Here is a 15000-nt window from a genome sequence, read left to right as displayed (position 1 = left end):
TACCTAACTGTTGCAACAAATGCTAGCTTTCTGAGCAAAAGCTGTGGACCAATTTCGTAGAAGAACCGCCTAGGCGAAAAGGCAAAAATCGCCGAAGCTGGCCCGCTCGCAGAGCTCGCGGGCCAGGAGATACTCATAGGGCGCTTTACTAGAGTGGGGAACTTGAGAATTTTTGTGTCCGAGACTTTGGGCAACTTCGCGGCCGCCCCCTTAAAGTAAAAGATTTTCTCTGGGTGCCTAAAATTCGCAATTCCCGCAAAGTCGGGAAGACGTTAAAGTTTTTGCCCAAAAAATGGCCATCGATTTAAGGTGATTTTCCAATAAGAAAATTTTTCCTAAGATGAATTTTTTCGAATATTTCCTAAACTAAGCGTCGGAGCACATGGCCGTGGAGGAACTTTTGGTAGCTTTTGGCAAGGGCTATCGGATGAAATAATGCGAAAGGCCATCGGAGCGATATTGGATAAATGCGGGCCCATAAACGTACCTAAGAAGTGAAAATTGGTACCTTGCACGCAGGATGCAAGAAATGCTTGAGTGTTAACCATCATCGGTACCAAGTACCTAGGTTATATCGAGTGCGTAGATGGAAGTCGGTACCAAAGGGAAACCTTCCTAGGCTAGGTGCACGCAAGTGAGTATGGATCGATCAGTAGAAAGATGGGAAGCCATAGGAAACCTTCCTAGGCTAGGTGCACGCAAGTGAGTATGGATCGATCAGTAGAAAGATGGGAAGCCATAGGAAACCTTCCTAGGCTAGGTGCACGCAAGTGAGTATGGATCGATCAGTAGAAAGATGGGAAGCCATAGGAAACCTTCCTAGGCTAGGTGCACGCAAGTGAGTATGGATCGATCAGTAGAAAGATGGGAAGCCCAAGGAAACCTTCCTAGGCTAGGTGCACGCAAGTGAGTATGGATCGATCAGTAGAAAGATGGGAAGCCCAAGGAAACCTTCCTAGGCTAGGTGCACGCAAGTGAGTATGGATCGATCAGTAGAAAGATGGGAAGCCATAGGAAACCTTCCTAGGCTAGGTGCACGCAAGTGAGTATGGATCGATCAGTAGAAAGATGGGAAGCCATAGGAAACCTTCCTAGGCTAGGTGCACGCAAGTGAGTATGGATCGATCAGTAGAAAGATGGGAAGCCATAGGAAACCTTCCTAGGCTAGGTGCACGCAAGTGAGTATGGATCGATCAGTAGAAAGATGGGAAGCCATAGGAAACCTTCCTAGGCTAGGTGCACGCAAGTGAGTATGGATCGATCAGTAGAAAGATGGGAAGCCCAAGGAAACCTTCCTAGGCTAGGTGCACGCAAGTGAGTATGGATCGATCAGTAGAAAGATGGGAAGCCCAAGGAAACCTTCCTAGGCTAGGTGCACGCAAGTGAGTATGGATCGATCAGTAGAAAGATGGGAAGCCATAGGAAACCTTCCTAGGCTAGGTGCACGCAAGTGAGTATGGATCGATCAGTAGAAAGATGGGAAGCCATAGGAAACCTTCCTAGGCTAGGTGCACGCAAGTGAGTATGGATCGATCAGTAGAAAGATGGGAAGCCATAGGAAACCTTCCTAGGCTAGGTGCACGCAAGTGAGTATGGATCGATCAGTAGAAAGATGGGAAGCCATAGGAAACCTTCCTAGGCTAGGTGCACGCAAGTGAGTATGGATCGATCAGTAGAAAGATGGGAAGCCCAAGGAAACCTTCCTAGGCTAGGTGCACGCAAGTGAGTATGGATCGATCAGTAGAAAGATGGGAAGCCCAAGGAAACCTTCCTAGGCTAGGTGCACGCAAGTGAGTATGGATCGATCAGTAGAAAGATGGGAAGCCATAGGAAACCTTCCTAGGCTAGGTGCACGCAAGTGAGTATGGATCGATCAGTAGAAAGATGGGAAGCCATAGGAAACCTTCCTAGGCTAGGTGCACGCAAGTGAGTATGGATCGATCAGTAGAAAGATGGGAAGCCATAGGAAACCTTCCTAGGCTAGGTGCACGCAAGTGAGTATGGATCGATCAGTAGAAAGATGGGAAGCCCAAGGAAACCTTCCTAGGCTAGGTGCACGCAAGTGAGTATGGATCGATCAGTAGAAAGATGGGAAGCCATAGGAAACCTTCCTAGGCTAGGTGCACGCAAGTGAGTATGGATCGATCAGTAGAAAGATGGGAAGCCATAGGAAACCTTCCTAGGCTAGGTGCACGCAAGTGAGTATGGATCGATCAGTAGAAAGATGGGAAGCCCAAGGAAACCTTCCTAGGCTAGGTGCACGCAAGTGAGTATGGATCGATCAGTAGAAAGTGGGAAGCCCAGTACCAAATGCCCTAGTGAAGACCGTAAACGAATATCATGAACCGAGAAGGAGCACCAAATGCCCTAGTGAAGACCGTAAACGAATATCATGAACCGAGAAGGAGCACCAAATGCCCTAGTGAAGACCGTAAACGAATATCATGAACCGATAAGGAGCACCAAATGCCCTAGTGAAGACCGTAAACGAATATCATGAACCGATAAGAGGCACCAAATGCCCTAGTGAAGACCGTAAACGAATATCATGAACCGATAAGAAGCACCAAATGCCCTAGTGAAGACCGTAAACGAATATCATGAACCAAGAAGTAGCAACGAATGCCTGAAAAAGTACCAAGTCCACGGTATAGAGTAACGAGAGTTAACCGCCGTGATGTATGCAATGAGGGCAGCCATTGCATGGGTTCTGGACTTGGTTCGCGAATAACTTTTTTGTTAGACATCGGACAAAGTTGACGTGGAAGAACGAAATGTAGCATTTGATGCCACCTATCCAAAACTTTTTCAAGATTGAAGATCCGATCGATACAGCCTGAGTTATAGGCAAAAGTTGGTGCAAAATTGAGCATTTTTAATGGTGAAAAATCGGTACTCCTCGAATAGCTCCTGTTGGAAGCATCGGACCACATGGTCGTGGAGGAACATATTGTAGCGTGCGGTGTCAAGTATCGACACCCAAAACCGCATGTCCGATGGACGGAAAATGACCAAGTTATAGTGAAAACTTGGTTGCACCAAATTCCCGAAGAAGTGCAACGAGAAGGTGAATGCGATGGTTGTTCGTCGAATAGCTCCGGCCACAGACATGGTAGCGATTAGTGGTGCATGGAAGAAATCTAGCCACAAGTGCCATCTACCCATGGCCAGAAGAAAGTGTGGCCATATCTTGGATACCGGCGGAGCTATGGGGCAAATATGGGCCAAAAATGGTGCAAGTTGGACCAAAAATCCGAAAAAGTACCTAGGTAAATGTGATGGTTGTTCGTCGAATAGCTCCGGCCACAGACATGGTAGCGATTAGTGGTGCATGGAAGAAATCTAGCCACAAGTGCCATCTACCCATGGCCAGAAGAAAGTGTGGCCATATCTTGGATACCGGCGGAGCTATGGGGCAAATATGGGCCAAAAATGGTGCAAGTTGGACCAAAAATCCGACCAAGTGCGCGAGGCGCTTTCGTGAATAGCTCCGGCCACAGACATGGTAGCGATTAGTGGTGCATGGAAGAAATCTAGCCACAAGTGCCATCTACCCATGGCCAGAAGAAAGTGTGGCCATATCTTGGATACCGGCGGAGCTATGGGGCAAATATGGGCCAAAAATGGTGCAAGTTGGACCAAAAATCCGACCAAGTGCGCGAGGCGCTTTCGTGAATAGCTCCGGCCACAGACATGGTAGCGATTAGTAGTGCATGGAAGAAATCTAGCCACAAGTGCCATCTACCCATGGCCAGAAGAAAGTGTGGCCATATCTTGGATACCGGCGGAGCTATGGGGCAAATACGGGCCAACAATGGTGCCAGGTGGACCAAAAATCCGACCAAGTGCGCGAGGCGCTTTCGTGAATAGCTCCGGCCACAGACATGGTAGCGATTAGTGGTGCATGGAAGAAATCTAGCCACAAGTGCCATCTACCCATGGCCAGAAGAAAGTGTGGCCATATCTTGGATACCGGCGGAGCTATGGGGCAAATATGGGCCAAAAATGGTGCAAGTTGGACCAAAAATCCGAAAAAGTACCTAGGTAAATGCGATGGTTGTTCGTCGAATAGCTCCGGCCAGAGACATGGCAGCGATTAGTGGTGCATGGAAGAAATCTAGCCACAAGTGCCATCTACCCATGGCCAGAAGAAAGTGTGGCCATATCTTGGATACCGGCGGAGCTATGGGGCAAATATGGGCCAAAAATGGTGCAAGTTGGACCAAAAATCCGACCAAGTGCGCGAGGCGCTTTCGTGAATAGCTCCGGCCAGAGACATGGTAGCGATTAGTAGTGCATGGAAGAAATCTAGCCACAAGTGCCATCTACCCATGGCCAGAAGAAAGTGTGGCCATATCTTGGATACCGGCGGAGCTATGGGGCAAATATGGGCCAAAAATGGTGCAAGTTGGACCAAAAATCCGAAAAAGTACCTAGGTAAATGCGATGGTTGTTCGTCGAATAGCTCCGGCCAGAGACATGGCAGCGATTAGTGGTGCATGGAAGAAATCTAGCCACAAGTGCCATCTACCCATGGCCAGAAGAAAGTGTGGCCATATCTTGGATACCGGCGGAGCTATGGGGCAAATATGGGCCAAAAATGGTGCAAGTTGGACCAAAAATCCGTAAAAGTACCTAGGTAAATGCGATGGTTGTTCGTCGAATAGCTCCGGCCAGAGACATGGCAGCGATTAGTGGTGCATGGAAGAAATCTAGCCACAAGTGCCATCTACCCATGGCCAGAAGAAAGTGTGGCCATATCTTGGATACCGGCGGAGCTATGGGGCAAATACGGGCCAACAATGGTGCCAGGTGGACCAAAAATCCGACCAAGTGCGCGAGGCGCTTTCGTGAATAGCTCCGGCCACAGACATGGTAGCGATTAGTGGTGCATGGAAGAAATCTAGCCACAAGTGCCATCTACCCATGGCCAGAAGAAAGTGTGGCCATATCTTGGATACCGGCGGAGCTATGGGGCAAATATGGGCCAAAAATGGTGCAAGTTGGACCAAAAATCCGAAAAAGTACCTAGGTAAATGCGATGGTTGTTCGTCGAATAGCTCCGGCCAGAGACATGGCAGCGATTAGTGGTGCATGGAAGAAATCTAGCCACAAGTGCCATCTACCCATGGCCAGAAGAAAGTGTGGCCATATCTTGGATACCGGCGGAGCTATGGGGCAAATATGGGCCAAAAATGGTGCAAGTTGGACCAAAAATCCGACCAAGTGCGCGAGGCGCTTTCGTGAATAGCTCCGGCCACAGACATGGTAGCGATTAGTGGTGCATGGAAGAAATCTAGCCACAAGTGCCATCTACCCATGGCCAGAAGAAAGTGTGGCCATATCTTGGATACCGGCGGAGCTATGGGGCAAATATGGGCCAAAAATGGGTAAAATTGTACGGTCCAAAGCCAAGGGTAAATTTTTTTATTCCTCTAATAACTTCTAGCACAGACATTGAATCGGTTGGTGATGTATGGATGAAATGTAGCAAACAGTTGGAACTACCCATAAAATCTTAAAGATTGACGATCCAATGTATAGAACCGGAGTAATGTGCGATACTTGGTGAAAAATCGAGTGAAAAATTAGCTATAAACTGTTTTTGGCCCATAACTCGAATACTAGACATCGGAAGGGGGGGTCGTAGAACGATTTTTTGTTGCCCTATCGATTCCCTATCGAACGAGCAAAAGTTGTTTTTTTGACCAAAAAGGACCCCTACTCTAGTAAAATTGGCCTGATTTTACTAGTCCCCGGTACCCGTACAGGCAAAATGAGCAAAATGCTCAAGTATGAATGGTTTTTGGCCCATAACTCGAATACTAGACGTCGCAGGGGGGTGTCATGGAACAATTTTTGGTAGCCCTTGAAATTATCTATCGAATGACATATACTTGATTTTTGGCCAAAAAGTTCCCTAGACTAGTAAAAATCGCATCATTTTACTAGAGTCGGGTACCCTGGACGAAAAACCGCTATAATTGCGGTTTTTGGCTAATAACTCGAATACTAGACGTCGCAGGGGGGTGTCGTGGAACAATTTTTGGTAGCCCTTGAAATTATCTATCGAATGACATATACTTGATTTTTGGCCAAAAAGTTCCCTAGACTAGTAAAAATCGCATCATTTTACTAGAGTCGGGTACCCTGGACGAAAAACCGCTATAGTTGCGGTTTTTGGCTAATAACTCTAATACTAGACGTCGGAGGGGGGTGTCGTGGAACAATTTTTGGTAGCCCTTGAAATTATCTATCGAATGACATATACTTGATTTTTGGCCAAAAAGTTCCCTAGACTAGTAAAAATCGCATCATTTTACTAGAGTCGGGTACCCTGGACGAAAAACCGCTTAAGTTGCGGTTTTTGGCTAATAACTCGAATACTAGACGTCGCAGGGGGGTGTCGTGGAACAATTTTTGGTAGCCCTTGAAATTATCTATCGAATGACATATACTTGATTTTTTGACCAAAAAGTTCCTAGACTAGTAAAAATCGCATCATTTTACTAGAGTCGGGTACCCTGTACGAAAAACCGCTATAGTTGCGGTTTTTGGCCAATAACTCGAATACTAGACGTCGGAGGGGGGTGTCGTAGAACAATTTTTTGTAGCCCTTGAAATTACCTTTCGAATGATATATAGTGGTTTTTTGGTCAAACAGTGACCCCGAGACTAGTAACCCTCCATACACAAAACCGCCTAAAAAGTTTTGGTTTTGCAAAATTTTGAAAAGTGCGTCAAAAAAATTTTTTCAAAAAGTACCAAATCGTGATCAGAACTCACTATAGACCATAAAAAGTGAAATCCGATGGTCATTTGCAACACTTGGTCAATCGAGAAAAATTTCACTTTTTTACTAGAGTCGGGTACCCTGAACGAAAAATCGCTCAAGTGATGGTTTTTGGCCAATAACTCGAATACTAGACGTCGGAGGGGGGTGCCGTAGAACAATTTTTTGTAGCCCTTGAAATTACCTTTCGAATGATATATAGTGGTTTTTTGGTCAAACAGTGACCCCGAGACTAGTAACCCTCCATACACAAAACCGCCTACAAAAACTTTGTTTTGAAAAATTTTGAAAAGTTCAAAAAAATTTTTTTTTCAAAAACTACTAAAACGTGATAAGAACTTACTATAGACCATGAAAAGTGATATCCGATGATAATTTGCAAAAGTTGGTAACTAGTAAAAAATTTCACTTTTTTACTAGAGTCGGTGCAACGAGAAAAAAAAAGTCCGTGATGGAGAAAAATGGCACGTTTTCCACGCCTGTACGCTTTCGTTTTCTATATAGGGGGTAGGTGAGCCAGAAGCATGAATTTGACTGAGTACGTATCTTTATGAATTGGGCCCTTCTAAATCGATTGAGACTACCCCCAGGACGATCGGACGACTGCTTCTGGCTCAAAATGTGGTTTTTAGATTTTGATCGTCAATTATGAGAGAAAAAATCGATTAGAAGTAAAGATACGAAATGCTTGGTCTAAGTTGGGAAACGACTTCGGATATTTGTTGGACGTTGTCGTAGAAGGTCCGAGGACCAAGGAAAAGTGATTTCCAAGTGGATTTATGCACTATTAGTCGATGGTAAGATGTGAAATTAGTAGAACTTACCATACAGTTTGCGAAGTTGAAGCAATCGGTTGGTGAATATGGTACTGTCTGTCCAATTTGGTGGTTCGGAATGAGTGAAACGATGTTGATGATGGATAGACGTTCCGATTGCCCCCGATCGGGGAACATATAGTGGTCTTTAAGGTCCAAGTACCTATGTTTTGGTAAGCAGAACTGAGAGTTAAAGGATGAAAGTCGGCCATTCCTAATATCATCCTATCGGTGGTTCGCGAGTTGTTTGAGGACCGGAGCAGCTCGCGATGAAACGGTCCTAGGGTATTGGTTATCCATCCAAGGAAGAGTAAATGCGATCCTAGATGTGTGTCGTTGGCCGTTCTACCGGTATCGCCTATCGATGAGATATCGACGGGCATGCCTTACTCGAAAGTTGAATTCTAGGATCGATGGTCAAACAGACCTATGAGCGATAAACCAAACTGAACACGTATTGATGTCGGCTTTTCCTATCATTTGATGCCGCAGGTTGTTTAGGGACCGGAGCAACTTGCGGCCGAGACGGTCCCCGGGGGTTTCTTTCTCCAAGGAGTGGAAACTATTAAGCAAGAGTTGTAGCAAGATACGATCCTCTGATGTGTCGTTGGCCGTTCATGCGGTATCGCCTGTCGATGAGATATCGATGGGCATGCCTTACTCTCCCGACTGGATTACTGAGAGTTTAATCAGGGATCGATGGTCAAACAGACCAATGAGCGATAAACCAAACTGAACACGTATTGATGTCGGCATTTCCTATCATTTGTCGCAGGTTGTTTAGGGACCGGAGCAGCTTGCGACCGAGACGGTCCCCGGGGGTTTCTTTCTCCAAGGAGAAGAAACGATTAAGCAAAAGTTGTAGCAAGATACGATCCTCTGATGTGTCGTTGGCCGTTCAAGCGGTATCGCCTGTCGATGAGATATCGATGGGCATGCCTTACTCTCCCGACTGGATTACTGAGAGTTTAATCAGGGATCGATGGTCAAACAGACCAATGAGCGATAAACCAAACTGAACACATATTGATGTCGGCATTTCCTATCATTTGTCGCAGGTTGTTTAGGGACCGGAGCAGCTTGCGACCGAGACGGTCCCCGGGGGTTTCTTTCTCTAAGGAGTGGAAACGATTAAGCAAAAGTCGTAGCAATAATCGATCACCTGATGTGTCGTTGGCCGTTCTTGCGGTATCGCCTGTCGATGAGATATCGATGGGCATGCCTTACTCTCCTGACTGTTTAATTGAGAGTTATAATCAGGGATCGATGGTCAAAAAGACCTATGAGCGATAAACCAAACTGAACACGTATTGATGTCGGCATTTCCTATCATTTGTCGCAGGTTGTTTGGGGACCGGAGCAGCTTGCGACCGAGACGGTCCCTTCCCGAAAGATGGTGAACCGAGTCGTCTGGCGTAAAAACCGGACGACTCGAAAGGGCTTGACCCTTTCAAGTGAGCGATAATCACATTCTACGCTCAGTTCGACAGCTACAAGGCAATCACTCGCTATGTTCAGAGCTAATACATGCAACATGCCGGCATTGTTTCCACCGACGCATGGATTCAAGACTGGTGCACTTATTAGTTAAACCGTTCGCCTCCGGGTGTTTCGAGTTCAAGTCTGGATGAGGATTGATCTTGCTGGTAATAGCTTGAGCCCCTGAATAAGGGGTCGAAGCGTACATCTTGAGACCATGTACAACATATTACCAAATCGGCACCATGGGTTCGGGTGCAAGTGATGTAACCGTGAAAGATGTTGAGCAGCCCAACATCGGTTTACACACGCATAATAGGAAGGCAGCGCTGTCGACTGGTCAGTCGTGTAAGAAGTGTGCATTATCGATCACAAATATATTGGTGATCTGTAGGTTGCGCATACACCATGCCCGGTGTAAAGTGCCGTGGTCCCCCCCGGGGGGCTGCATCAAACCGTTCGCCACGCGAACTACCCAATGGAACGAACTCGATGCATTTAATAAGAAGAAGAGATGATAATGAAACACGGTCGATTTAAGAGTTGAAAACGTTGAAATGCCTATAAGCAAGTCTTAAGTTGGTGGTGACCGTTACGCCCCAACAAATTGGTGCCTTACCCTACACCAAAGAGCCATTCAACATGGTTCAAGTGAGCGATAATCACGCTCTACGCTCAGTATGACAGCTGCAAGGCAATCACTCGCTAAGTTCAGAGCTAATACATGCAACACGCCGGCATTGTTTCCACCGACGCATGGATTCAAGACTGGTGCACTTATTAGTTAAACCGTTCGCCTGCGGGTGTTTCGAGTTCAAGTCTGGATGAGGATTGTTCTTGCTGGTAATAGCTTGAGCCCCTGAATAAGGGGCCGAAGCGTACATCTTGAGAGTAAATGTACAACATATTACCAAATCGGCACCGTGGGTTCTGGTGCAAGTGATGTAACCATGAAAGATGTTGAGCAGCCCAACATCGGTTTACACACGCATAAGGGGTTTATTGTTATCTGTAGGTTGCGCATACACCATACCCGGTGTAAAGTGCCGTGGTCCCCCAGGGGGCTGCATCAAAACGTTCGCCATGCGAACTACCCAATGGAACGAACTCGATGTATTGAAAGAGATGAACAATTAATAGCGAGAATAGGGGCCCGGAAGCAATTCCGCGGCCCTACGGTCGATTCAAGAGTTGAAACGTTGTACAATCGTGGATAGCACCTAGTGCTAATATGGTGAGAGATAATGTGTGAGGAAATTTAGTTTCCTAAAGTTTAGTTAGTGGTTTCCGTTGTGCCCTAACAAACTTAAAGTTGGTGGTGACCGTTACACCCCAACAAATTGGTGCCTTACCCAACACCAAAGAGCCATTCCATATGGTTCTAGAGAGAGAGAGTTGTGTGGAAATTTATTTCCCACTAAGCGAGTGTGTGTCTGTAGTGGAACGAATTCTGGTTGATCCTACCAGTAATATACGCTTGTCTCAAAGGTTAAGCCATGCATGTCTAAGTACAAACATAAATGAATGTGAAACCGCATAAGGCTCAGTATAACAGCTATAATTCACAAGATCATCCTACCACTAGTTACTTGGATAACTGTGGAAAATCCAGAGCTAATACATGCAACATGCCGGGACTGTTGCCCTCGCGGGTAGCTGAACTGGTGCACTTATTAGTTAAACCAATCGCCTCCGGGCGGCTTGAGTTGAAGTCTGGATAAGGACGCAGATCGTATGGTCGCTTGTCGACTGACGACAGATCTTTCAAATGTCTGCCCTATCAACTATTGATGGTAGTGTAGAGGACTACCATGGTTGCGACGGGTAACGGGGAATCAGGGTTCGATTCCGGAGAGGGAGCCTGAGAAATGGCTACCACATCCAAGGAAGGCAGCAGGCGCGTAAATTACCCAATCCCAGTACGGGGAGGTAGTGACGAGAAATAACAATATGGACCTCTCTAACGATGGTCCATAATTGGAATGAGTTGAGTATAAATCCTTCAACAAGGATCAAGTGGAGGGCAAGTCTGGTGCCAGCAGCCGCGGTAATTCCAGCTCCACTAGCGTATATTAAAGTTGTTGCGGTTAAAACGTTCGAAGTTGATTGCCCGTCCAGACACGTGACCGCCACGGGCGCCCGGTTACACGCCGGGGCCGTTCGTGCGCGCGCTCACGGCTGCGACTCACAATGGTGTACTTGGGCGTTACTCTGTGAACGAGTACCGTGCTACCGGTTAACTCCGGCACGGGCTCCTCATGGTGCTCAAGATACTCACATTTACCTTGAACAAATTAGAGTGCTCAAAGCAGGCTAAGACAAAGCGTCCGGCCCCCCCGTGGGGTTGGCGTTGGCCGAGAATAATCTTGCATGGAATAATGGAATATGACCTCGGTTTATACGATTTCGTTGGTTTGTCAGAAACCTAGAGGTAATGATTAACAGAAGTAGTTGGGGGCATTGGTATTACGGCGCGAGAGGTGAAATTCGTAGACCGTCGTAGGACCAACTGAAGCGAAAGCGTTTGCCATGGATGCTTTCTTTAATCAAGAACGAAAGTTAGAGGATCGAAGGCGATTAGATACCGCCCTAGTTCTAACCGTAAACGATGCCAATTAGCAATTGGGAGACGCTACCCCTATTCGGTGCTCTCAGTCGCTTCCGGGAAACCAAAATCGGGTTCCGGGGGAAGTATGGTTGCAAAGTTGAAACTTAAAGGAATTGACGGAAGGGCACCACAAGAAGTGGAGCTTGCGGCTTAATTTGACTCAACACGGGAAAATTTACCAGGTCCAAACTTATCGAGGTAAGACAGATTGATAGCTCTTTCTCAAATTTAAGGGTAGTGGTGCATGGCCGTTCTTAGTTCGTGGAATGATTTGTCTGGTTAATTCCGATAACGAACGTGACTCAAACATGCTAACTAGAACGCTGTCAGCAGTGCGCCTCCGGGCGCACCTGACGTTACAGCCGGGCGGCGCCTTCACGGGCGGTCGTCGGCTACGTTTGCCCTGCTTAGCGGGACAACTTGTGTTTAGCAAGCTGAGAATGAGCGATAACAGGTCCGTGATGCCCTTAGATGTTCTGGGCTGCACGCGTGCTACAATGTGGGTCGCAGCGTGTTCTCGCCAATAGGCGCCCCCATTCCGAGAGGAACGGGAAATCACTAAAATGCCCATCTAGTCGGGATTGGGGACTGCAACGGTCCCCATGAACCTGGAATTTCTAGTAAGCACTAGTCATTAGCTAGTGCTGATTACGTCCCTGCCCTTTGTACACACCGCCCGTCGCTACTACCGATGGATTATTTAGTGAGGTTTCTGGAGGCTTACCTTCCGCGGTTCCTTCGTGAGCTGCAGCTGGCATGGCTGAAGTTGACCGAACTTGATGATTTAGAGGAAGTAAAAGTCGTAACAAGGTTTCCGTAGGTGAACCTGCGGAAGGATCATTACTGATGATCGTCCGCGAGTGACCAACCATGGGCTGCCTTCGGTGTAGCTCGGTCGCTCGCTTGCTATGTGTCAGAATTTGTTGAAAGCCAACTCGTTCGTTGTACACTTTGATGGGTGACCATCACTGTGTCCCCGTGCCGAGCTAGATCTCCCCTAGCCGTAAGGCACTTGAACGCCCCTTCGACGACGAGTTGCATGTGTGTGGTATGTGTCAGAATCTGGTGAAGCTTTCTGCATGTGATGTGCCTTGTGTGGATCCGTGGCCATTGCATTGTGTCTGGTGCTTAGATACCCAGACACTTAGAACGCTTGCGCGGAAAGCAAACTCGATCGTTGTACACTTTGATGGGTGACCATCACTGTGTCTCCGTGCCGTGCTAGATCCCCCCTAGCCGTAAGGCACTTTGAACGCCCCTTCGACGACGAGTTACAAGAGTGTGGTATGTGTCAGAATCTGGTGAAGCTTTCTGCATGTGATGTGCCTTGTGTGGATCCGTGGCCATTGCATTGTGTCTGGTGTGTAGGTACCCAGACACTTAGAACGCTTGCGCGGAAAGCAAACTCGATCGTTGTACACTTTGATGGGCAACCATCACTGTGTCTCCGTGCCGTGCTAGATCTCCCCTAGCCGTAAGGCACTTTGAACGCCCCTTCGACGACGAGTTACAAGAGTGTGGTATGTGTCATAATCTGGTGAAGCTTTCTGCATGTGATGTGCCTTGTGTGGATCCGTGGCCATTGCATTGTGTCTGGTGTGTAGGTACCCAGACACTTAAGCAAACTCGATCGTTGTACACTTTGATGGGCGAGCATCACTGTGTATCCGTGCCGTGTAAGAGCTCCCCTGGCCATCAGGCACTTGAAAGGTCCTTCGACGACGAGTTACAATAGTGGTGTGTTAGATACGTCAGATTACGGTGTCTACTAGTGTGCAATACGTATCCGGCTACGGCACGGAACGAACGGGAACTGTGGTGCAGACAAACAAGAGTTAAGCCTATTAGTCATTAACTCTAAGGACGGGGCCATGGGGCGGTACACAAAGGATACGGATGAGCGAGTATGCAGGCCCAATACTCAATAGCTCGATCCGATCCAAGCACATGAGTTGACTGCGGCGTCAGGTTAACCAATGTGCTAGATTCTATTTGGCCAGTAGAATCTTGTGTCTTAAGCGATTTGATACCAAGACACCAGAACGAAAGTTAGTTGAAGAGTTATTAAACTCTTATGAAGTATGGTTGTGCAATCACAACTTATGACTTTAACCTATAAAGTGGATATGGACTTGCAATTATAACATGGAATCTCTACACACCCCATGAGCTCGATCCAATCCACGCACACGAGTTGCCTGAGTAGCGACAGGTATACCGATGTGCAATACGTATCCGGCCACGGCACGGAACGAACGGGAACTGTGGTGCAGACATACAAAGAGTTAAGCCTACTAGTCATTAACTCTAAGGACGGGGCCATGGGGCGGTACGCAAAGGATACGGATGAGCGAGTATGCAGGCCCAATACTCAATAGCTCGATCCGATCCAAGCACATGAGTTGACTGCGGCGCCAGGTTAACCAATGTGCTAGATTCTATTTGGCCAGTAGAATCTTGTGTCTTACGCGATTTGATACCAAGACACCAGAACGAAAGTTAGTTGAAGAGTTATTAAACTCTTATGAAGTATGGTTGTGCAATCACAACTTATGACTTTAACCTATAAAGTGGATATGGACTTGCAATTATAACATGGAATCTCTACACACCCCATGAGCTCGATCCAATCCACGCACACGAGTTGCCTGAGTAGCGACAGGTATACCGATGTGCAATACGTATCCGGCCACGGCACGGAACGAACGGGAACTGTGGTGCAGACATACAAAGAGTTAAGCCTACTAGTCATTAACTCTAAGGACGGGGCCATGGGGCGGTACGCAAAGGATACGGATGAGCGAGTATGCAGGCCCAATACTCAATAGCTCGATCCGATCCAAGCACATGAGTTGACTGCGGCGCCAGGTTAACCGATGTGCTAAGAGAGTTGTTCCTGGGCCTTCAAAGTGACTTCAAAACTATCTTAGCGAATGGTGGCCATGGGCGTAGACATGAGCCACAAGTCACAAGGCCTGGGACTATTGGGTAATAAAGACAACTTAGTCAGAAAGTTAGTCTTTGGACGTACCACCGGGATTGTGTTACATTGGGAACCTTACTATAAAACCCTAGGCAGGGGATCACTCGGCTCATGGATCGATGAAGACCGCAGCTAAATGCGCGTCACAATGTGAACTGCAGGACACATGAACACCGATAAGTTGAACGCATATTGCGCGTCGGACGATTAAACCCGGCCGATGCACACATTCTTGAGTGCCTATCAATTCCTTGATATACAACAAACCAAACTTCAGGGTGGAGCGTGCCACAATAGAACACTATGGCGAGCAGCCCGTCTA

General features: G+C 47.2%; 1 non-coding gene across 1 annotated transcript; it reads left to right on the top strand.

Annotated features, from left to right (window-relative positions):
- The first annotated feature begins 14762 nt into the window (after positions 1-14762).
- LOC125773482 (5.8S ribosomal RNA) lies at positions 14763-14920 on the top strand. The gene has a single exon (XR_007420141.1). It is a non-coding gene; the product is annotated as a 5.8S ribosomal RNA (ribosomal RNA).
- Positions 14921-15000: the final 80 nt, after the last annotated feature.

Source organism: Anopheles funestus, assembly GCF_943734845.2.
Source record: "Anopheles funestus chromosome X unlocalized genomic scaffold, idAnoFuneDA-416_04 X_unloc_35, whole genome shotgun sequence".
In the NCBI taxonomy this organism is placed as follows: Eukaryota; Metazoa; Arthropoda; class Insecta; order Diptera; family Culicidae; genus Anopheles; species Anopheles funestus.
Note: the sequence above shows the minus strand (reverse complement) of the source record. Positions and strands in the feature narration are given on the sequence as shown.